The sequence below is a fragment of the Apteryx rowi genome, unplaced genomic scaffold, assembly GCF_003343035.1.
Source record: "Apteryx rowi isolate R43461 unplaced genomic scaffold, aptRow1 scaffold_28, whole genome shotgun sequence".
NCBI lineage: Eukaryota > Metazoa > Chordata > Aves > Apterygiformes > Apterygidae > Apteryx > Apteryx rowi.
This window is the reverse complement of record NW_020449196.1, coordinates 217,771-243,862: the sequence shown is the minus strand read 5'-3', so window position 1 is coordinate 243,862 and position 26,092 is coordinate 217,771. Positions and strand designations below refer to the sequence as shown.

The 26,092-nt window shown below is 35.1% G+C and overlaps 1 long non-coding RNA gene across 4 annotated transcripts in view; it reads right to left on the bottom strand.

Moving 5' to 3' along the window:
* Positions 1 to 26,092, bottom strand: part of LOC112967559 — a 67,705-nt gene that overhangs the window by 695 nt on the left and 40,918 nt on the right. The window contains exons 5-7 of one of the 4 annotated variants that reach the window (XR_003254003.1): positions 23,216 to 23,355; positions 8,927 to 9,091; positions 8,362 to 8,466 (exon numbers count right to left, since the gene is read on the bottom strand). This is a non-coding gene — a long non-coding RNA (uncharacterized LOC112967559). Of the gene's footprint in view, positions 1 to 8,361; positions 8,467 to 8,926; positions 9,092 to 20,637; positions 20,721 to 23,215; positions 23,356 to 26,092 lie in introns of those variants that run through there. The other 3 variants (XR_003254001.1, XR_003254004.1, XR_003254005.1) reach the window with 3 other exon arrangements.

The window sequence follows — 26,092 nt, the reverse complement described above, 5'->3', positions numbered from 1 at the left end:
CTCTGCGGGAGATCACTTCCCCAGCTCGGCGGCTTACTAAGGACTCAGGTGTGTAACAGTGTTTTGAAGGAAGTAACAACCTTTTGAGATGATATTCTGTTGATACAAGAGCTTCTCTTAAGCTGTGAGAACAAAGCTCAAGTATAATTTCATAAACTGCTGTCCTATTGCTTTTCCTTTCCAAATTCGCTAAATGATAAACATCTTAATGGACAGTGTTATTTCCTACTAGGGTTTTTGCAAATTAGTAGCTGGATACTAGTGACTGCTAGGGAGCTGCTAAATACATTCCAAAGTGCCACGTGCTATTTGATGAGATGTATGTTACTACTTATAGACCTGTTCTGGAATAGCATTGCTTCTTAAATTCTTGTAGGTATCTTAGCATTTAATCATTACTGCTTAATACATTGAGAGAAGTTTCTCATAACAACTGTGGCATGAGAGCAAGCAGTCTTCAAAATGTTGTGGTGTTTTGTTTTTTTCACTATATTTTTACTACTCATCCAGAATCTAACTAGCTGCATGAATCTTAGTCTCCTTTCCTATTCATCAATCTATCTTCTTCCTTTAACTGTCATTTAATTCCACCTAGGTTAAGTAGAAGGACCCTCCCACCTTTTTAATGCTGACAACTTCTTGTACATATTTCTGTTAGTTCTGATTATGCTTTACCTCCCTATCTGTAGAAGATGATTTGCTTGAACAATTTTCACAAGATGCTTGTATAAATCATGCGTTTTAAGAGCAACTTTCCTGTGAGAAGCAGCAAAGAAATCTGGAGTTACATGTGCAGAGACAAGTCTTTGACGTGAATTACTGGAACTTCTTGAAAGAGAACATTTGCTATCTCCACCTAGCTAAAAATAATTTTAATAGAAGGCTCTGAACTGTGTGCGACTTCCACATTTTTAGAGACTACTGTGATATTCATGGTAGCTAACTTAGCTAGCTAGTCTCTAACTTCAGCTCTGAAGATGTCTCAGATTCGTAACTAAGGCATCTGAGACTCACCTAGGGGCCACATTTTTGAGTAATTTTGCCATTTGTTTCTTGTTTCTTCCATTTTAAGAGCAGAGACCTCAGTTTACTGCATCTCCCAGTTCACAGCCTAGCCTGTGAGATAAATTCAAGGTCATCCTGTGTATTTCTCATTCAGCTGCCTTTATCATAATTTTCTGGGGATGACCACTGATTTATCAATACTGAGTACATCTGAGACAAGAACGTGGAAGTAATATATGTGATTTAGGATGCCTTAAAGACTTTTTTTTTTTTAAAGGAACATCAAATTTAAATAGGAAACACTCTGTCAGAGCTTTACAGTAGCATGAAAGACAAGTTTTATCACCTGTACTTCACTTTATTATTGATCTAGGAGGATTCACTTTGGGAAGCAGAATTTTTATCTTTTGGGATTAAATTTTGCAGAGTTTTAAGTGAGGAAACTTTTGACCCATAGAAAAAGCTAGAGATAAATTTATCKAATCTCTCTCTCAAAAAAAACCAAACAACTTTTGCTAATCCATTCAAGTTAATGATGCCTGTCAGATGCATGCCCAAGTGTGACAAAGCAGCAGGAGTATGTTTTTTCATAAGCACAATACAATGAAGAGCACAAGAGCTTTAACAAGAAGAAATATTGCTGCTATGGTTCTTCCCCAGTGCAATTTAGATTACAAAGCTAACTAGCTTTTCAACTAGATATATTTTTTTGTAATACCTGCTGAAGTAATCTAACCATATTCCTGTAAAACGAGCAGCCAGGATTCAGGATCAAAGCCTGGACCTACTTGACAAACAGTCCTCTTTGATTTATTGGGGCTGTTCCTGGGAATAAGTATGTACCACTGAGCCTTTAAGGAAAAGAGACACACTAATGCATTAGAATACAATACTGTGTGCTTATTTCCTTCAGAAACATTTTTGTAAATGGCTGAATGTATGCTTGAAGAGTCAGTCTTTTTTCTTTCTGAAAGTGTCAGATCAGTAAAGGAAGAAACAATTTGTTATAATTTGCTGTTTGTTTCTATTCCCTTTACCTTAGTTAGCTAAGAAATGAAACAAACTTGTCTGGTTTCACTAATGGGAAGGTGGCATGGGATGCCTCAGAGTAACTTCTTAGAAATGCACAAACTACAACCCACACAAAATAGTGTTTCTCCACCCCCACCCCCCCCAGAAAAGAGACGGGGTGAAAACAGGAGGGGCTGTATTCTAACTGCTGAAATTGTTCAAGTAGTGATAAATAACGAGATGTAGGGTTTAAACCTGACGCTATGCTCCTTATCATTATCTGTTATAGTAAAATAGGTCTGAGCTCCAGGAACCTAGCACACAAAAATAGACCAGAAAGCTGTGTGTGACTTCAGCAAATGGCAGTAGAATACATTAGCTTCTTGTAATATGGAAAACTGACTGAAACGGCCCAAGACATGCATGTCGTTGAAAGTTAGTAAGACTTCTCACTTTAAGTTATACTGACAAGCTGTTAATTACTTCCTTGGTGTTGACTTATGGAATCTTTACTGTATTACTGTTATGACGTAGCTGCATAAAAATCACTGTTTTCCCCTAAGCTCTGTGTGTCTAATCAATTCATGCAGTTAATCCAACACAGGGGCCCAATTAATTTCAATGGACAGCTTCCTTTGCTGCAAGGTACTTGTTTCAGGATACAGCATCTAGCTTTCCAGTCCTCAGCACAATAGCACCTTCCTACGCGTTACTGACTGCTCATAGTTGCTGCACAAATTTGTCTCAGTAACAAAGTTAAAAAGAAATTAAATTATGAAGTGCCAAGTAATTCCAAATGGATGTAACAGGTAATTTTCAACCCACTGCTTTTGCAGTTTGGGACACAGCTATAATACTCATTAACTTTTCTAACTAAATAAGGCATGCCATTTCAAAAGGTGTGTGGGTAGTTATGCACAAATGCAGTCAGTATGAATTTGTATGCTAACCTCCTACATTGCATTAAAATGTCCTGCACTGCAGGAGAAGGTATGTGGGAGTGGGTGGGCAAACTTCAGAATAGAGGAAGGTACTGAATCACTTGAAAAATTCTCCCTGCTTTTTATTTACGTATTCTATTATTTGTTCCATTTTTTTACCTCCTAACCACACTTACTTTACAGAGTTATTTCAAGGTTGAATAGAAGTGCTACATTTTGGATACAAACTTGTCCTTACTCTCCCTCTTCTTCTTCCCTTAAATTTAAACTTTAACATATATATGATATTCCTAAAGATAAACAAAACTGTACTGTAGCGGGCTTCATTTGTGAAGAGGAAAGAAATATTCATCAACCTGGCAAGGCAGATGTGGTGATGACTTGATGATTGTAGAAGTCTTTACCTGGAAGATGCTAAGTGCTAAATATTCTTTGCTTAATATCTTTCTTCTCCARTAACTTTTTACACGGCCTTTCTGCTCCCCATTAATTTCAGCAAAGTCTTTTTTTAATCTACAGTACAGTTCTAACCTGCAATAGGTCCATAAAGACCAGAGTAGCTCCATGGAAAATAAGGTATTCCTTTTCAGGCTGTCTAATTTTTTTTTCCATCATATAACTGCCAGCAAGAAGATGATTTAGCATAGCTAATGCTTTGATTTCTAAGACAAGTTGAATATGCAGACAAGAATGTATTTATGAAGAATGATGTTTGCTACTTTCCTTCACAAATTATTTTCCATATTTAAGTGCTACTATTATCCTCTGCAGTCTGAAACTAAAATAGTAAAGCTGCCAATTATATTGCTGCTTTTGCAGTGAACATGCTCATCAAGCACCCAAGCTCACTGCTTTTGCTGCAGAACAGAAAGCAGAATTATAAAACTCTTAATAATGTTCTCATTTACTCTTGAAGTTAACACAGGACTCCTAAGGTTGACCGATCAAATTTTTCCCTCCATTTTGAGATCTAAATGAATTATATTCTGAAAAAACAACCCCCACCACCAAACCCCATACCCTATAAATACTAGGTAAGTGAAGAAATTAATTTTTAATTAATAGATATATTCATGCAAAAAAAAAAAGGCAGTTTTGCATCTAGAAGAGCAGTCCTTCATGCTGTGAAGTTAACTGTCTGTATTATGCAAATTTTCTTGAACGACTGCTTAACACACTGCAAACTTCTGAGACAAAAAGTATTTATGAGATGTTTAAAGAGGAAGGAGGGAAACTTGCTTCTTTTTACAAAGCCACAGAAGCTTCCAAATCAGTGGTGGTCTACAGACTACAAGTAGAAAAAGTCATTTTTTTTAATATATAATTTTTAAAATTCTTCAATTAAATTACATTTTTAGTATTAAAGTAAACTTCCAACTATCACTGACAGACATCACAACAATATTAATCATTATTAGCGCACTGTGGTAAATCCCTTTGAGATACAGGAATATATTATTTTTGCAGTAAAAAAGTGCTGAAATTGTGCTCTAAATGAGATACAGGAAATCAGTAGTTTGGGCAATAACCGTGCAGTATAGTTAATCCAGGGGGAAGAATGAATATATTAGGTGCATATATTAGGTGTAAGCCCAGATTAAAAGTTTCTTTCATTTGTTAGATAATGGAAGCACTTTATTTTGTACCAAAGTGAAGTCTGTAGAAACTGCTGCTAAATTCTACATTTAAGCATAGTCTTTGTTCATTAACGTACTCTTTGAATCAAACCCCCCCCGTGTATCAATTTAGTTGTCCTAGATTATCTCCAACAGCGAGTCCATGACAACTAATATCATTACAGCCTTTGCACTTGATAGTTTACAAAACAATCCCTGAAAATACATGTGGAAAATTGATCTTCAACCCACTTGTAAAGATTTATGAAACATGGTGAGGTTAAACTTTGATAATGATTGATTTACAAATAGAACTCTGGTGAGGACTGAAGAATTGCCTAGATACTGCTGGGCCTTTTGAGGCACATCCTCTCAATGGGACGTGCACAGTAGTTTATTTGTGGATACTCACTGTGCAACGATCCCATGGGGGTAGAGGTGTGTGACAGGTCTAATAACTTTATGTAAGCACTTCCGCAACCAATCCCACAGCTGTAGATCTCTCCCCATGTAACTCAGGAGAGAAAACAAAAACAGGAAAGGCCCATCAATTTCTTTAGCTCTTCTGTAAGCAAAATTCTCTGCTTTCAAACAGAGCGGAATCAAATGTAGCCACACTTTTCTTATTAAAGACAAGAAATCTCTTAATATTTCAGATGAAAGGTAAAATGAAAAACAGACAGTTAAATTAGTTTGGTGGGATTCATCTGTATTCAGTGAAATAATTTTAAAGTGTTTGGGAAAAAAAAATTACAAAATTAAAACAGAATAAATCAAGGAAAGGAGGGAAAAATAACAAGCATTTTATCTGATAATCAGATTAAACAATGGAGCATGTATTTTTGACTGAGAAGTTTGCACAGAATCAGGCAAACTGCTTTAGCAAAAAATTTATGAAGCAAAATTGTTCCCTGAAGTCAAACTTATTTGCAATAGATTATTGGATGTAAGAGGGATTGCTATATTTGGATGCCAAAAGCCATCTTTTTTTTYCTTAATGTAGACTTCCAAGTACAGCGATTAAGAAGGAATCCTATCAAAGAGCCTTTATATCAAATTCAGAGAACTGATATTGTTGAGGATTAATGTCCAAATCTTCCTGCCTTTCCAAACAGGTCCAAGGATACTGGTGAAAAAACTTAAAGTATATATCTAATTTACATAAGAGGAATTTTCATTTTTTTGCTACAACTACAGAAGTCATATTCTGTCATTTAGCAGAGAATTTTTTATCAAGACATGTGAAGGATGAAAGAGAACTAAGCTAAACTGAATTACCTTTCATTTGCTGCAGGTTGAAACCATGCATACAGACAGTTAACACAAACAGCTTGCATATGATTGTTTTGATTATTTAAACCCCATATATCATTACTATCAAAGCCAACTTTGTTGCCTTTTAACATGAGTTATACAAAAGATTCTATTAAAATTGTTCATGAAATAGCATTTAGGCTTCTGGTGTTTAATAGGAGCATCAATAAACCAGCATCCTGTAAAACACTGATTTTGATTCATTAGTTTTATTTATAAACACACTGTAGGCATGTTTGAAGCTTGCCAAAAGGAACTCACAATTCATGAAATTATTAGAAGAAAAACACGGTTCTTCACTATCAAATTTTTAAAGGGGAAAGTATAGTAGACGCATGCTTTGAAGAATGAAAAAGCATACTGCAGATGTTAGTCTTCATACTTGTCACACAGCTGAAGCAGCCTGGTAACATTCAATAGTCCCCATTGCCATAGCAACATCTGCTTGTCAGAGTATGGCTGAGCTGATACAGGCATCTCCCATGTGGAAGCAATCTGCTAACCCTTTAATCTGCATCTCCAGAATTCAATAGGATTTTCATCTAATTTCTTTTAGAAAGGTAATCTTGTTATACGGTACATCTCAAGATAACCCCTCTGATCTGAATCTGTGCAACTTGCTCTTTACTAAGCCACAGTTCTAGGCTATTTAATACAGCTAGACATGGAAAAGGACTTAGGCTACAAGTTTTACMAGTTTTTCATCTGGGAAGCTGTAAATGAAACTAATCAGATTTTGAAGTCTATTTAGCACTTATATAATAGTACACAAACACTGGATATCATTCTGTTCTGTCTGGAGTCAACAGRGAACCCTCCCCCTTAATTTCAGCAGTAGCAAAGTGGGTTCAGTTTTACCATGCGGTCATTAAGACGCTCAAGTAGCGCTATCATACACACACAGATTGAGCGAGTGAGGGGTGCAGAATTAAGTGATTTGTTGATGGTTATGTAAAAAGTTAGCATGAGAAATACTGTTTTGCAGCTTTGGACCAGTTATTATATTATGCTACCATCTGTATTTTCACTATTATTTGGTTAAAAGAAAAAACAGCAATAGAAAAAATCTCTCAGTTGATGCTGCACACTACCAGGAATTCTTGGACACATGGACCCACAGCTGCTCCTGTTCTCCACTGCAGTTAAACTGTGGTCTAGAACCTGGGTATATTTTTAATTAGTAGTTGCTACATTCAGGAACATATACAGATTAAAATGTTAATGACTCTAGAAACTGAGGCTTGAAAAACACAGGTGTAACTATAAGTTATATTCAATACTGCATTAGTCATGTTTTTTAATTTTACATTTTTCCATGAAAGTTGGCTGGACTCTTACTGCAGGGCAAATCCAGTGATTTCTATGGGAATGTTGCCTCAGACATGCAGCTGCCTCTTGAAGAATTGCTAGAATCTACTCAAGTATACTTGTGTATTCTGAATTTCTAGCATAATCACTGCTGGAGAAGCAGATTTTTCAAAGGACCAGGTAATTTATTTCCAATAACTGAAGTAATAAAAGAACATAACATTACTTCATGTACTTACAGATGTCTTTAAATTCATCCTATAATGTGGCTACTTTATGTGAATACTGAGAAAGATTCAAAACATTATGTGGTGTTGTAATCCATATTTGTCTTCCTCAAACAGGAATATTCACTGTGATTTGTTTTGAATTAAAGTGTTCTAAAATGAAGATCCTTCTTGCAAATATGGTTAAACATCCATTTCTTATTTATATGTTCAAACTTACTTGGTAGGTTCAAATAAAATCTCCTGTAGCATTTTTTTTGCTGAAAGATTTTTATATGAATCAGATAAAAAATACGAACCTTAAGCCACTAGTGCACATGTGTTAGGAGACACTTAGACACTGAGACATATCGCATAGACAACTGAAACACATCAGCGAACAACAGTTAACCTAGTAAGCCACAGTTTGCTTATTATGAGGAGCACAACTGACTTTCAATCATTATCATAAAGCTTATGATGTACCTTAGAGTGACTTAAAATATTCTCTAATGTTTATTAATGTCAGGTGGCTTGCAGAGCCTCCTAAGTATTGGTTGCTCAGGGCAATATTAAATCAAAAAGATTGTAGTGAGATGAAAGTAATTCCTCACGTTCACTGTTTCCTGGACCACTCTTCAATAAAGCCTACTAGCCATAACTTGTTTCTTTTAAATAAGACATTAGACATGAGTTGAATTCCAGCTAGCCATCTCTTTAATCTAAACTGACTCTTTTTTTAAAAAAATCTAAGCTAATATTTAGAACAGTAGTTCCTCAACTATTTCAACTTGTGACCCAAGCGCAATAAGGCTTGTAACCATGAATAACCGAAAATCTGTTGGATTTGTGAATCTAAAATTAAGTTCATCATACTCCTTCACTTGGAAATGACTTGTTTATAGGAGTCTCATACCACAGTCGATGCTTTCAGAATTTTTAGAAAAGTTGATAAGTTACCTTGAGAAGGTTTCACAACATGCCAGCCAGTTCCTCTTCCTTTCTTCCTTTCTTTTCACATTTCTGATACATTCCATCTCATGTTCTCTCTTCCTTGGTCAACTGCTAAAAAATGAACGAGTATATACAGTTAAGAAAAACTCAACACATAATGCTCTTGGATCAAATAATCATTCTTTCTAGAAAATGGAAATTCATTAAAAAGTTATTATTTCCCTATCTTCAAAGAAAATTACCTAACTACAGAGTAATATTGCATCAGCATTGTTAAGTACTGCAGCTAGCGTGGCTGGCATTAAAACATGGTGTTTCGACAGTGCTAAAACTGCATTTCAGGAAACATGTCAGAATAATAATAAAACTAGGGAAGGAAAATGACAGGAAATAATCATCTACTATATCCCCAATGAAGGTAGACCACATACACCTAAATTATCTGCAGCAGCTACTTATGTAATTTGTTCTTAAAAGTCTCTACCAAGAGAGATTCCAGTCCTCTTAGGAGTCTGTTATAATGTTTAGTTACCAAAAAAAGTGCCTTATACCCAACTTGTATTGTATTTACCGCAAAAGTACACAGAAGTCTTGTCTTCTCTTCAGTAGATATATAAAAACAACTTATCACTGTTGTCTTTTACATATCGAAAGAATGTTAGCACATCATCTGAAGCTTGAAGCAAGGAACAACTGTCTTCTATCCTTCCTTGTGTTCTTTAGCACAGTGCAGTTTCTTAAATGATGATGATGATGGGGGCAAAAGGGAAACAGGAATTACCACTTATTTAACAGTTATAGCATGGAACCACTTAACCAGCTGAATCTGGATTAGCATGACTGCTATCAGTCTTAAGACTCAGCACTTTGATTAGACCCAGAAAGTCTTATGCCTTCATAAATTCATATATACTGTGTTTCTGTAATTTCACCCTGTCCTCCTACAAATTATATATATGTATATACGTGTATATATATACACATACAAATGTGTATACATATCTATGCATAAACATATAGCATATTTTGAAGAACTGCATGAAATATGGTACATTTAAAGCATCCAAAACTGTTATGTACGATCACCTAAAAGGCAAAAAAAGCAGAGCTACATGAAAGATTTGGTAATTGCTCTGCTACAATCACCTGTGAGAAACCAAAGCACTTTTTTGCTGCAGCTGTTGGAAAACAGCTGTCTGTTTTGCATAGTAGACTGTATAGTAAGACTGAGAAATATTAGAGACAGGCTGTTTCTGGGCAGCTGCTATACTTGCATGCAAACATTTGCTAGCTTTTGGAAAGAGGTAGAAAAAGATGTGGAACTACAGCTGCAGTTCCTCAAAACTGCCACTATGCGTATCACATTTCTTACTACTGCATACTACCATTGCATTTCCCACTAAAATATCAAGGAGAGAGCCGGTGTCTATTTATTTTTACCCTCTTGTACATCTAAATATATTGTGTATTTTATCATTTTCTCATATGCTGGTTTTGCTCTCTAGTATTTGGACCAGGAACTGCTAAATACACTTTGCATTTTCAGCAACACCAGACCCTCTCATTAGAATTCTAATTCCATAATCCAGCCACTGTAACTACCTTTTAAAGTACCCAATTTAACTTTCAAAACTAGGTAAAATGACAATGGTCTCTATACCTACCATAGAGGGAGCCCTGATTAGATTATTTAGAAATAAACACAACTGTGTTTACAAAGGGTGATTTTCAGATTTAACTTATGTCTATAAAAGCTAAGTGGAAATCTTCAAAGCAGGCAGAATTTCAGGTTGCAAATCATACTCCACTTGCATAGAACATTATTCTCTTCAAAATATGTTTTGAAACTTTCCAAAATATACAGCTAATTATAAAATTAATCTACAGTTTTATGTCTTCTAGCCTCGGGGACTGAAGTATTATTTAAACATACTCCTTGGTGAAGTTACAATACATATTTGTTTATGGATGAGAAAAGATCCCAAACAAATGTCCTGGGTTTGAGAAGACACATACAATATGCCATTCAAATACCCATGTAACGTATGAGCATTTTTATTCAGACAAATAAAATATATGCACACACTCCAGTGTAATTTTAATTTGCTCTACTCATGTATCTAGCTTCCAATGCAACAGCCATGTTGCTATGGACACAGGTTCTCAACAAAAGCAGGAGATAACTAAGCAGTGAAACATAACAGGCAGCACATTTTTGGATGGCTTTTGTATATGTCAAGGTGGATGGAAAACATTTCAACGCTTAAGGCTGACTTAAAGTCTTATACGCCCTGACCTCTAACTAGGTTGCATTGATCATTCTGCATTACACTTTCCTTTTTTTAAGGCTTCTGCAAAGCACTACTTCTTTCAAGTGCAGCCTTTCCCAGGTGTACAAGAACTCTTCTCCCTCACATTTATATTCCTTACTTTTCATTTGTAATTTGCTATCTTATGAGCAGGTCCTCTCTTTTTGTTTTCCCCTAAATGTATTCATATTGCTCGCACACTCTTCCATTGAATGCCTTTCTTTCTTTCTCACTATACTGGGTAACATTTCTTCAGGATTTTTCAGTCATGTTTTGTGCATTTTACAGTCTATCTTCTCTTATAGTGCACAACCCGACAAAAGACAGCACTATACACATTCCCTGCCAATACAGAGGCCTACATACATGCATAGTCCCATTAACAATACTTGGAGTGGTGTTATTTTCACTCAATAAAACTGAACATGGATTTCTTCCTGCCAACTCCTCAGGAGGCAACATAAGAGAAGGGGTAAAGAGATCTCTCTGAATCTTCAAGCAGAATGCACCAGTAAGAGTTAATTCTGCTCTCCCTGGTTTAGTTTCAGATCCTTAGTAGGGGAGGAGACTGCACAGGAGACCAAATTATCTGAATCAATACTTTATCAGTACTAGCAGATGGCATGTAAAATTACATGGAAATAATTTGAGGTCATCTACACAGAAAGTTTAACTAAATATTTGAAGAAGATAAACTAATCCAAGTTTGGAATACACAAGTATATCAGTCGTAAGCTAGTTCTGTTAGTTTAATCTGCATTTCAGGTGAAAACCAGTGTAAAAATTTGCCCTGCATGTCATCACAGACCTTAGACATGCATTTACATGTTGACATGGCTTTAGCATTCCTAGCACCACGTTACAGAGCTACCTTCAACATTCTGTACCGTCTTTCTAATTGGATACCACCACTGCTGTTTGCTTTATGCAGTAAACAAGCTATAGCCAAACGAGTTCAGTGTATTCTTTTCCTATAGTAGCAGGTATGACATTTTGAGTAGAGTGATGTTACGATATAACCCTTACATCCTAGTAGAGAGTTTCAAAAGCTGACATCCCCAGAAGCTTTGGAATTAAAAGGTACACAGGCACCCAGGAGGTTAAGAATAGTTAAAAGACAATGCTAGCACAGCAGTATTCCAGAAATCAGTTTCCCCAGTTCCTCTTTTTTAGACATCCACCACAATTTCTTAAAGATGTTTACAGGCCTTGACAGAAAAGATGATTATTTCATGCCTGTTAACATGTGTTTTTATTTTGAAGACTTAATGTTAATATGTAGTAGAGAACTCTATAAACCAGTAGCTTGCATGAATAGCATCCTGTCCTTAGGTCTAGAAGCCATATTGTACTCTGTTTGGTATTTCAAACCATTAGTCAGATACTGGCAGCGTCAAGAAAACTTCAGTCGAACTGGAAGGCAATATACTCAGCTCAGTTTTACTTTCCCAGTTTCCTGATTTGTTCTTGTTCCATGATTATTTCTCTGTATCAACATTTGCAGAAATTTGTAAGTCAAATATAGAATTTTTAAATTGCCAGCAGCTCAATTTCCATCTGGGATCTGAACATTCAAGCTGAGCTCCTTCTGCTACACACAATACTTACACCACCATTACCAGTAAATATTGTGAAATCAGAATTCTGCAGACAGATTTTCTAATGATCCACAGGCAGAACAGAACAATTTGCTCTTTCACWCTCTCATTATTGAGTAACTCAATCCTAATTCCCATAAAAACTGATTCTGTAAGGTAACATTTTTAAATTTCAATGAATCAAAATGTTAGTCAGATAACTCTAAATTCATGTGCATACTTAAAAATATTTAATAACTGTATGAGTGGCATGTTTATAGGAATACTTAACCTGAAACCAGTGAACAAGCGTATATCAGCAATCTGGTAGAGTGAGAGCCAGCAGCAAGTATGATTCACTTTTTGGCTTTGCTCTAAGAAGCAAATAATAGCTTCTTGAAAATTGTCTCTGCAATCTATATGAACACAAAATTCTCTTTTCTGTTACTTATGAACAGTCCACACAGTGATTACTTTTCAGCTCATAGCTGTTGTGCTGTATAAGCAGAACACTATCTTTTTCTTAAATGAAGAGTAATACTTATTTTATTACAAGGAGGTGAAACCTATGACTTCCACTGAGGTTGGTCAGGACTGCCTTTAACCTATAATTATGGATGATAATAATGATGACCACAAATTCACATCCAGCTGTGGACACAGGTCTATTAATGGGTATAGCTTGTTCCACAAATTCCAGCATAGTTTATAGAAACCCAGAAGACTCAGCTCAGGTTTTTACAAAAATAACATGCAACAACAGTGGTATTATAATTGGTTTATACATTTACAAATAGAAGAGATTTCTGAATTACTGTTTAGACTTAATGCATTCAACTAATTAAGAAAAAAGCAACAACAGCAATTTTCTATTATTTTAACTGACATTCACTTTCAAATAAAATGAATAGATGAGTATATTGTATATTTTGTAACAGATACTATTTAAACTTTTCCATTTATCCACTATTACTTCAAGTACTGCAAAATCTAAAATACAGTGTTTTTGAATAAAGTTTGCCATCATAATAAGATTTCTCACTCACTGTAAAAGCAATTGCTTTTTCCATTTCTTTTTTTCAGCTAGACTCAAGAGAAAGTTATATTTGTCTGACAAGTACTTTAAATAGATCCTATTCCAGACTGAGTTGGGTGCCAGACCACAAACCAAACTGCTTATACACTGCTTTGCCTGAAGCTGTTATAAAACTAGGTTAATTTATAAAATTGACACGGTATAGAAAATAAATATCAGAAATGCAAAGAACTTGGACATAGCGAGCCTCCTCATTTCTCCTAGCTTGTTTTTATTAGAGAATGACTTACCCCTAAGTCAGTCATTGTGTGAGGAGGGGAAAAAGTACCAGATCCTGAAAAAATCAATTTAGTAAAGCATTTGAACACCAAAATGGCTTTGAGGCATGTTCCAAGATGCCAACAATAGCCAGACATACCTATCTACCTATTGAAATAGAGAATGTGAATTCAATGAATTCAAAATTTTTGAAAAGTGCTGAAATTATTATTTTTTTCTTTTTTTTAAGGATCAGGCTTACTGAGCAACAAGACATTGCTTTTAAAATATCAAGGGTCTGTTTCATTTGTGTAAAATAAATTTAAAAATTTTCAAAGAACTGTTATGTATTTTAACAATATTGTTTCAGACGCTCATATGAATTTCAAGAAGGAGTTTTCAACCTAAAGGTTCTAGTTTAACATTAYCTTACACAGTGGAGGCTGCCCATAAGAAAAAAGTGTTGTTTTTTAGAAGGCAGGTTCTGCTCTTCTGTTCAAAGCAAGAAAGATTTTAAGAGGGCGAGTAGTAGTAACTTGAAGAGAAATTTCCAGCTGTGAGTAGTGTATGAAATTTACTCTTCAAGTGCTTTCTGATGAAGTCAACCCAGCACATTTAATACTGTTGTATCGCCTTTGTATCCTGGGGGACACTGGGGAGAATCTCAAGACTAGCGCAGATCATCATCATGGGAGTGTATTTCAATCCATCTCTCTTGAGTATATCAACATCTAATCTCTTCAATCTGCTGTCATTGTAGTTAGATCCCAAATTCATGTGTAATTTGAAATGGATGCACATCAAGTTACAATTTTTTAGTTAAAACCATGATGTGGACTGGTGACAAAAATCTGTAAATTATGGGTATTTGCTGAACCCTTTGAAGGATACAGGGCATACTGTCTAAAGAAAAAGACACTTTATTGCTCTGATTCAGCAAGGCAAATAAATGTGCTTAAAACCGTTACTGTAACAGGACTTAGGACTTTTTTTTTTTTAAACTTCACCTTAAATCTGAGCTGGGGAACAGAACCAATTATATTTTTGTTAGCTTAATCAGGGAAAAATCAACACATCTGCCCAACTTTCTCCTGAGTTTTGGAAAAATAAAGGAAAGAAAATTGCTCACTATGGCAATATTAGCCTTATTTTTTCAATTTTTGAAAAAACATAAACATAGAGACCCTTTTTTTTTCTCTCAGAAGAACCCCCTTTTTGAACAATATTCCACTGGACTGCAGGAAATCTCACCTCTGTTTGCATAATAGAGGCATAATAAGGCAATGTTGTCATATTGAGCTTATTGCCAGGGTATTCCATTGCATTACAAAATGTATTCCATGAGTATTCTTTACAAAGAATTCTGGGGTTATTTAGTTTCTTCCCCCCTCAGCTAGATGAGTTTAGAAACCCACAGAAAACAGTTTCTCCCTGTAATTTAACTTCTTTGTCAATATGACACGAGGCTTGCACTCTTACAAAGGAAACTGCAGGCATCAACATTACCTGAGGCATAAACATCAAACTGCATTGTTGTAGTTGGGAAGACCATTTTTGGATAGATATATATCCACAAACAACAAGCATTATAGAGCAGTATTAGATGGCAAATATTAAAATAAACAGTCAATAGAAATAGAAGTACATATTTCCTCTTCACTCCACTGTAATACACAGTATATCCCTAAACACCTAACGTTTCAGAAAATTAACTATCCAAGTACCCTGTTTAGAAAGCTAGTATCAGCATTTTGCAGTGTTTTGCTGCTTTTGGGGGATTTAACAGTAGATGGCATATCACACCATGGAATGTGTATTGAGTGTAAGCAAACATCACTGTTAAACTAGACCAGACTAGTCATTTTAAAAGCTCCTTAAATCAATATGAGTAATGCTTCCTTATCAGTTTCTTTTGTTATTTTTATAAGGTATACTTTAATTTTGTTTTTTTGTGGGTGGCCGCAGGACAGAAACAAAGGTGCTATTAAAGTATTAAATGTGCTGGGTCAGCTTCTGAAAAAAGCCCTTGAAAAATAAATTTCATGCACTATTCACAATTGGATGTTTCTCTTCAATTTACTAATAAATTAATTCTATTAGTTGTTATTATATACTGAACATCTATTGCATTAGCTGATGCTAAAATACAGTCCAATAGCCACAGGATAGTCACCAGTATTAAGTCACATTTTGTCTTCACAACTCTTCCTGAAATAATACTACTGTGTTCCAATTTCATTACCGATGCATGCCTGTACAAAAAAATATTTTAACGCACAAGAATAGAATCAAATGCAACTACCAAACTTGGAACTCAGAACCAATAGCTACACAGTTTCATATAAAAAATTACTAAGACTATAAAGCTGGGCTGGAGTTCTGCAGACTGCATTTTTTCATAATTAATGAAAGGTTGGTTACAGACAAACTAAACCGCAAAGCTCAGAAGCTGATGCCTCAGTCAATTAACATAACATCAATTTTCATACATTTACTATAGGTAAAGGCATATGAACAAAAAGGAATACCAGCTTCTTAGTAAAAAAAATTATATACATTATAAATATATTAGTTTTTGCACAATAAATACATTGTTTGCTTTTTTGAATGGATAGCATATCAGAAACTATTTGCATTTAATAAACCTGCAATACACATATTTTTTCCCCTGCTTCTTACATAGAAATACACCTATTTCTAAAGATATTTGAGAGGGATTTTACTAAATGACTATGGAGTCATTTATAACATGTCTCACATGGCCTGGTTTTAGTTTTCTGATTTTACAAGAGGTTTTCTTCTTAAAATACGACTGCTAGTACAATTTCTACATATTTTTGTGTGAGATATCCAGTTATCAAAGCAACAACTTACACAGAAAATAAATACAAGCCTTCATCCTATCAGACAATCTTCATTCACTAACTTCCACATAGTACACGGCAGCACAGTTGGATATCATGAATATGGCAAAAAATGACTGTAAAGACAGTCATGAATTCTAGTTTAAGGATTTTTTAATTACAGTTTTCACTGTTGCACGAGTAGCCTTTAACCAGTTTCAAGCACTCTGCAGACAAGACTGCCATGCTGAACAACGCGGGTAAGGAAGAGAGACAACAGTACTGCTGAACAAACTTTATGCAGAACTGAGACATCAGTCCAATGCAGAAGACTGGCATCTTTTCAAAACTCAGAATTCATGGACTATAAACACACTAACATCTACCTCAGACATACAGGTACTTTATTGTATTTTGTCCATCACACAGTTCATACTTCTGTATACTGTACTACTAAATCGGCAGTGCAGGACACAATTTTGGTATTTAAACATCTATCTGTATAAACAAATGTTGTGATCAGACATACCAGTTAAATGCACCAGACATGTACCATAACAAATACATAGTGATTCTTCCTGCCCAATCATCAAGTGATAGAAGCTCCTTAAGTTACTGTTCTTCCTTCTTTTTCACTTCCTTTCTCCATGAAAGAGCTGAGATTTCAGCCCAAATAATGCAAATTTATTTATGCAGTTGTACTCCAGGTGTCATGACTGTGCACTGCAAACCTAATTTTGAACAGTAACCTTTTTACATCACGATGGTTCCTATGGTGAGAGCTTTACTGTTCAAGGTTTGGAGCTTTCTAGGCAACCAGTGTATTCTATTCACAAGGCAACTACTAAGTGTATTTTTAGCTCTGTAAATAAGTATCTATCATTCACTTAGGTATTACATTTGTTATGCCCAGTTCCACAAAAACCTTTAAATTAGACCTGTATTTCATACCCCCCCTTGGAAACATTTAAGTAAGAATATATCAGACAGAGTATTTTTAAGCTACATTGATGTCTGATGCTTAAATCCTAGAACCCAAAGAAAATGCAAAATAATCATTGAGAGTAAGAAACAGCAGTACTTCTTTTAAGCTCTACCCCAAAGAATAAAAGAGAATATCTCCTTTCACAATGGGAACTAAAGCAAGAGCTTGTAGGGACACAATTCAGTCAGTGGTAAACAATGCTTATAGATGCCTTCATATAAAGGCAAGGAGATGAGAGTTGGGAGGGATGAGAAAAAAAATGTAATTTTTTCTGGAAGACAAAAATAAGTTTTTAGAACTCAATTTTGCCTAAATTGAGACTAAAATTAAGAAGTTTTAAATGACAATGTAATTGCAAGAAATAGAAGTTATATGGTTGCCATGACTGCCTTCAAATGCCTCATTATGCTTTCGTTTCTTTACACTGAACCGCAACTCCGAATTAACTCTGAATTTAACTCTGCTAATGTTGTATCAGTCATTTTCTTCAGAAGTCTATTCCATAGCTTAATCTCCTACACTGGTAAGACCAGACCATCCTGGTACAATAAATCTCACTGTTTAACATTTCAGTTCAATTTCAATCTACATGTTATAAACAAGACTGGAAAAGAATAGTTTAACATCAAGTTCCATTTGCTTTGCAAAAATAACTGTGGTTAAAGAGTTACTGCTCACTGATTTTCTTAGCATGATTTTTCTTGTCTCTGGGCAGATACCTAGCCTAGAATAAGACTCCTTAGCCATATAACATGTTTTTCTCCACTGACACAGGCAATAAAAGACATACTGTTCTAAGTACAGTTAGGCAACCAACACACTAACCATAGCTATTTTGGTAGCAATGGCACCTTACAAAGAGGTAGGCTCCACAAAGATAATGTGGCTAAAACTGTATCACTCAAGTAAGGAGGTCAAATTGTCAAAAATAGCTTCCTCTCAAGCACAATAATCAGCCTTGTATCTGTATGTTCAAATTACAGGCTGTTTTGCGTTGCAAACAACTTTGTGGCAAACCAAAAACACAGGCTTTTTTTCCAATACATACATGCTGATTTATGTTGTCCTTTCTGTAGAAGTTTCCTCTGTCTTTAAAATAAAACAATCCCTTATTAAAATGTGTTGGGACTTTGAAATGAGAAAATAGTAGCTGGGATAATGTCATGTAAAGATAACCTCTTTCCTGTCATACTGCTGTGGTTATAATCAGCACAATCCCTTGAGCTCCATTTTTTTTTTTTTTTAAAGATGCTGACTTGAACTGCCCATCAATGGGGTTCAGTTTCCAACATAATTTCACCCTTATTCAGACAGTTTAGTGTATGCTATTTCTTTCTGGAACCAAGGGACAAAATGGAATTTTGAAGATTGGTAAAATTCTTGATGAGTAGCTTTTGTTAAAAAGTCATTAACGAAAGAGCAATGCTCACTATTGTGTTGTCACGGTGTGAAGGTGTTTTTTAATTTTTCATATAGAAAGCTTTAAGTTTTAGGATCGTTTATAAGAAATCAAATACAAATAATAAAAATAAGTATTAGGGAGATTTATCCCTAATCTTAAGGGAGTCAGAAGCCAGATACGTATGACTACATAAGCCGACAATTATAATTCATTTTGGAAAGGCTTCCTTTTACTTGTGTTATTCTAGGTTGCAATCATGTTTAACGTATATCATTGTGACAGTATTGTCAAGCAGGAAATCTATGGAGCAAAAAGAGTTGGACATTGCCCTGGACTAATGACATAGTCCTGTCTCCATACTCCTGACTATAAGGACAGCAGTTTAGACTTTGAGGATAACTATCACTAACTATTCTAAGGTCACTGTAGTATCTAGGCACAACCACATATACAAACCTTAAATAGCAAAAAAAAACACCCCAAAACATCAAACTCAAGCATGACCAGTTAAGAAACCACTCTTTGTAAAAATCACTGAAACTGTATGCTTTGTACTTTACCATTTCAAGCCCAAATTTTCAGCCTTCTGTTAGCAATCAAAGTATAAGATTATAGGGTGAGATTTTTCAAAGTCGTCAGCAGTTTCCATCTAGGCTAGAAAAGGAAGTAGCTAAGTTTCCTAAAATGCTGATCAATCAGCAAGTTTCAAATCAGTTTATGTGTTTTTAAAATATCATTGTTTAATTTCAGGCTATGAATATGAATTAAGCTCTTCTGAAATATGCTCCTTAATGCAGTATGGAGAGTAACTGTTTGAAAAACATGTTTTCCTTTAGAAACATAGTTGTAAAAAACCTGCACCACTCTGAGCAAGTTGTCATCTGGTCTTGCTGCAACCACAGTATTGCAATTCTATCTATTTGCAGCAACAAAAGCCTTATAGATTTGCCAACATAAAAATAGAAATTTGAGGCAAGCAAATTGGTGCTCTCATTAGCTCTGCACCCTAAATAAATACTGAGTATCTAAAGATCTGGTTCTCTGGATTTAACCTGACAAAATTGATTTTTGTCTTTCATTTTAAAAGGTGTATTTCTCTTTAACCTTCCAACTATATAAATCAGCATAAAGCAAAAGCTGGAATGTTGATCACAGTGCAAAGCTGCTTAATGAGGAGAAAGAAAAGAAGAAAATTTATATGCTTGGATAAGGCGTATGTTCACAGTAGTAGGTAGAACACTTTTCACTGACTAAACCCTAAAGCCCCCAATGCTTAAGCCTAATGTCTTTTTCCTGCCATGCACAACAAACTCAAATCTTAATTTTAAAATGATATGGCACCAAAAAGGAGACCGTAGGTGAATATATTTTCAGCAGGCATATGTATGGACATCAGACAAACGATTGGTATTTGGATAAAGAGTATATATCAAACCACCTTTCCCCAACTTAGTTATAAAGCACTATGTACACTATAAACAAGTTAACACAAAAATGATGGGAATCACCAGAGAACAAAAATGAGCTGGATATGTACCCCAACTTGAAGTACAATCAGAAGTTCCCGCTTACATGAATATGGAGAAAAAGAATTCCTGGAAAGCCTTTGGCTATATAATATTCAATGAATGCCACCGTCCCAAAGGCTTTGCCTAGATCAAAGCATCTAAAACTCATGGTTCAAGCTTCTTACTAATCCTGTGCTGAAAAATGCTCCTTTAACTCACAGATCTCATCTACCCTAACTTCTGCTGAAGAAACAAAGCTAAGAGCAGAAGACTCAATAATACCACTCAAGAATATAGTATATGCAGCTATGAAATAACTGAGGATTTACTTTCAGTGTGTTACGACCTAACTTTACAAAGCGTTCTCCATTTTTTCACTCATTGCAGACTGATATATAATAATATTATAGTCTTCCACTGAAGAATTATTTGTTCACATGCCTTTTCCTAAAATAAAACGAAGTTAAAATACATTGTTACTATGGGTGTCTAGGAAAGTAGAACATGTAGAACTAGAAATTTAAAGTGCTCTTTCCCTAAGTTATTCACATTAAGTTAAAAAGTTTCACTCGGGAACTTGCTGAATGATATTGCTATGGCAACATTAGAGAAATGAGTTCAAATTTTGGAAAGCTTTGTTAGCTTGACAAGCCAGCAGTTCAATTCTGGGACCCAGTGTTGCTTACCATAACCAAGAATCAGGGATTAAAAAAACTATGCAAGACTCTGCAGAACACTAGATACTCACACATTGAATACTGACATAGTAACAAACTAGAAATTGAAGGTAATGAACCTAGGACTACAATAAACAGACTGAACAGCCAATATCTTTTTCAAAAAAATCATGTCAGCGAGCTCCTTAGTATAGAACAGCAAACAACAACAGCAGAACAGGGAGATACTATAAAGTGTGCCATTCTGTGAGAGGTCATAAATTGATGGATCACTACCTCTAGACCTAAAAATCCAGTGAAAATCATCAGAGAAAACAAGTCAGATTAGATCCCAGTCTATTGCAAATTGAGTTTATTAGCAGTAATAGAGATTTGGGACTTTCAATCTGAATAGCAATAAGTTCCCAGTAACTCTCTTGAAAGGGTTAAGTAAAAAGGAGCCATTTGCTCAAGAAAAGAGATGCCTCTACAAATGCCATAGATGCCCACTGTCATCTTCAGCAATATGCAAATGAATACATTTAAATATCTACTACCAGAAAGAGAATTTGCTTAGACATATGTCAATTATATCAGGCATAACTGAACACCATATGCCACACATGATTTACACTCATATTCATATGTGAGTAGTGTGACATTGTGTTTTTATATCAAATTAATATTTTAAAGGATGTTCAGGAAATGGTGGAGCAAGGGTAAAAATCAGATTATTAATTAGATTGTCTTTGGCATTCTCATTACATACATTTAAATATCTTTCCCTGTCTTTTATTGGTCTGTATAATTTGAAGAACAGAAGGCAAGATTATGGATTAACAAAAATATCAGGAAGATTTAGAAATAGGTTCCGTTTAACAAAATCCTTCCAGCCACCCTGGACTTCATTTGAGATTCTTATGTCTAGAAAGCATAGAATGGAAACTTCCAGTTATATAGGAAGCCATAATATCCAGCATCCATAAACTAATGATAAATTGGGATGCAAAGGAGGCTGTAAATCTCTACTCTCCTATGGACATTTTACAAGTTGGCACAGCTGTCTTGCACATAGCCTTTCCCTCCTACACTTTTGGAAACTGGAACCACAGTCTTGCACTTTATTTACTAAAATTCCACTGTACTTGCTCCTCACTGAAGGCCATCATTATAGACTCTCTCCTGCATAGTTCCATGTCAAAAGGCAGAACTATTTAAGGATCTTTGTGGTAGGAGAGGTTAAATAGGGATACTGATGGGAATTCAAAGCAAGTCCTAAAATTTGGGATCTTGATCAGAATTCTTTAGGTGAGATGGCAAAGGAGAAAGAATTGCAAATATTATATATGTTATTCTTAGATGATCATATCCAGCAGAATAAAATGAGCTATGATTCATTCATTTTACTTTTATTTCTTCCATTTTCATTTTCAAGTATACATCTGGTTTGAAGAGGATCCTGTTCACTGATTCCCTGTATGATTTTCCACACCTAAAATACCTCCTTGATGTCTTTTCATGCAGAGAAATGTAGATTAATTTTTTCATTTGTGTTTCCTTTTGAAGGATCAGTGAGTAAAAGATGGCACACATTTGCATATCTTATAATGTGGAAAAAGCCATGGAATATTTATTAAAGGTGATATTGTAGGTGATGTGATGATGTAAGGATTAAGGAAAAATGATTTTATAGGAGAGACAAGATATCTAATTAGAGGAGGTGATATGGTTGGGGAAAAAAATCCAGCCTCAAAACAGGTCAGCTTTCATGTAGCATATACTCAACACAGACGGTTGTTTCATAGCTCTTTATGATTTTCCCTATTATGCACCTCCTGCTAATCCCCCAGATTCACTGCTGCCTTCTTAAACATATGTTCTGTCCCCTCTAACCTCTTTCCTTACAGCACTCCCTCTGGTCCACATGTCTACCTTTTCCTTGAAATTTATCTAACTAATTAACATATTTAGGTAAACTCAGAGCAACTGTTTACTGCCTGCCTCTGCTTCAGATGTGAGGGACTGCGCCCAAAGCTCGTCTTTTTTCCAGCCATATATATTTTCCTGTCTCGTAGAAGTTATTTCTCCTTACACACCTTGTACAATTAAAGTATGGCTACTGTGTCTTTATATTTTTTCTCCTATGGGTTTGGTAATACTATTTTGTAGATTTCTGAGTTTGCATTTAGTACCTTACCGGAAGCTGGTGGGCCTGGGTTTTCTGTTAGTGCCTCACCTTGCCCAAAGAAGAGATACACTAACAAGATGAAAGACTAAGTAACTTACCAGAAGTGCTGACTGAGAGAGTATTTTCAGTAGTAGACACAAACTGCTCCTTTGGTGAATCGCATTCATAGTTTACAGCTCCCCTTCATCATACTCAATCTCTGAACAACAGATTAGGAACAACAGATTAGGTCCCAATCCTGCAAACATAAATATAATTCTGCATGTGATGCCATCTGTATGTGATAACAGACCTGCAGAATTTATAGTTCGAATTACATTACATTTTCCTGTATAAATTTGGTTAATATGACAATATACATTTTATTAAAATATTGCTTTTACATAAGGTAAAGACTGAAAGAACTAAAAGATGCTTAGAAAATAGAAAACTGTCACTGAAAATATAAAGTTTATCTGGTAGGTAAGTGCTGGCTAAATTCAGACACACCTAGCTGTTAATTCTGCCTTCATAAAACCCAGTAATTACCTATCCTTACTCTGGCTCCTCTTCTTCAGTTTACCACCTATTAAAATACACTGTTTGTTACTGTAAAGTAATAAACCTCTCTACAAGAATATTTTATTGATGCATGGCTGTGTGTGGGAACAGAATTTACTGGCTAACCATCAGTATGATTCTCCAGTGTTTTATGGTAAGAAAATATCTGGCTTATAAAACTAATGTGCATTCATGAGTTTGCAGTTTAACTGTATTTAATCTGATAAATTCTTTTAAGGATACTTCATATTATTTGCTGCATTTTAATTTTCTAAATTCTAAATTTAATTGGAATTTGGATTAACTCCTCATTCACAAAGCTTTCCTTTTGACCCTACACACCTTTTTCATTAGGCAGCCAACTTGAGAGGTCAAACACCAAAGTAAGTGGGAAATAATACAAAGTTTGAGTAGGATATACCAGCTTTTCTAATTACAAAAAAGGGAAGTACAAATGAACAATTTAAATATTTTCTACAATCAAGCAAGCTAAAATATATGAAATAACAAGTAAGTATAGAAACATAATTCTATCACGGCACCCTACGAACAGCATAAGCTACCTATATTCTTATTTCTCTCCATTTCACACAAACTGTCTTGATAATTTTTCATGATAGTTCCCTCCTAGAGATGAACCATTACAGGATTACAGAACATATATAAGAAATATGAAACTAGAATGAAAAATGTACAGTTTGTGCAACTAGACTTCTCCATTTTTCTGACCAACAGATCTCACCAAGTCACAAACTGAAGTACCATTCTGTTCCTTAAAATGAGTTCTTTAGTCCATTTTTGCTTCAGAAGAGGAGCTGTGCACAATGGATTTAAAGTATTGCTCTTTTTACGTGAACAAAAGCAGTCTTCTCTGTTCTTTCTGGATAAGTAGCTTCCCTTCTTGCTCTGGTGACAGTCACATAAGCTCCTAATTCATATGTGGTATATGATTGGGTTCATAAATTACAAGACCTATTTTGATACAACTGACTATATATTTAATGCATAAATCTAGACACTGGAAACATTCAGGCTTTTTACCCTTGCTAAACTTTTTTGATAAGCTCTGCTGAATCCTCTTAGAAATGGACATAGTATTATTTGAATGTTTCAGACTGAACAAAATGCTTGCTTAGTGGCCTAAAATGAAATTATTTGCAGTTTTCTAAGTAGAATGCCTGTGTGTATTATCATAACTGTAGGTACAAAAATGACTAAATGTACTATTTCTTAATTTGGCATGCATACTATCAAATAGCTTAAAACATCTGTACATTTAAAAAGAAATGCTGTTAAATCAGAATTCTAAATTTAGGCTTAGAAAGGGATGTTAAAATATTGCCTGATGGATTGTATTTTGTTATCTAAAGCAGTGAAATACATTTTGAAAATAAGTTGTAGATTACATACTTTTAGAAAAGACATGGTCATAGAGGTTCCAGGAATTATAGTCAGTTATGATCACTAACCTTAAGAAAAAAAAATCCTATTACCTCAAGGTAACCATTAATTGCTACATCTAAAGGCAGACTATCATGTGACTGAACAGGGTATTTTAGTATAGAGTTAGAGTTAAGTTCTTGTCTTTATCTGATCACCGTGGCTGCATGCAAGGAAAGTCCAACATAATTTTGGTCATGCTCTGGAAGCTTAGGTGACTTGAAGAGGTATTCCATAATTCCTTATTCATAGCAGAGATGATCTTAACTCCAGAGTTCCTCATAGCAACACTCCTTATGCAGCACACGTTGAGGAAAGAGATTGGGGCCAGACAAGTGTGTGGGGAGAGGGAAGGTTAATTATTAAACCTTTCAGGAATTTTGTCTGTTACTAAATGACTATACAGTTAAACAAGCTGTATCTTTTATACAGGGAAGTCATTTGGAAATAAGGCGATATTCAAACAGAATACTTAGATTGATTTAAGGAACTCAGGCACTCAATCCTCTTGCTGAATCTATACTATAGTATTCTACTACATTAGTATCAATAAAGACACACATTATACATCCAAATTCCAGCAGGATTGTTCAACACATGTTGCCACAGCTTTTCTGCTACTAACAAATAAACAAGCCAGATTATTGCTAGCTTGGATAGGCCTACAAATTCCACAGTATAATAAATATATCCATCGAGTAATTTCTTACAGAGTTTCATAAGTATAAGAGCTGGGAGGTTCTGATGACACTCAACATGCTTCTGAAGACAAAAGCTCAGAATATAGGATTGTGTTTTCATATGGTACTTCAGGTCAGACTAGATGTGCAAAACAATTTAAAAGTTTTGACTTGCCAAAGCCCTTGCTTTATTTCCTCTCTTGTCTTTTTTAAAACTTCTACTTAAAGATTATTTGTAATAAACAGCATAAAGAAAAAAAGAATCTGCTTTAAACAACAATGAATGGGACAAGTCTCTACATATCAGAATTCTTA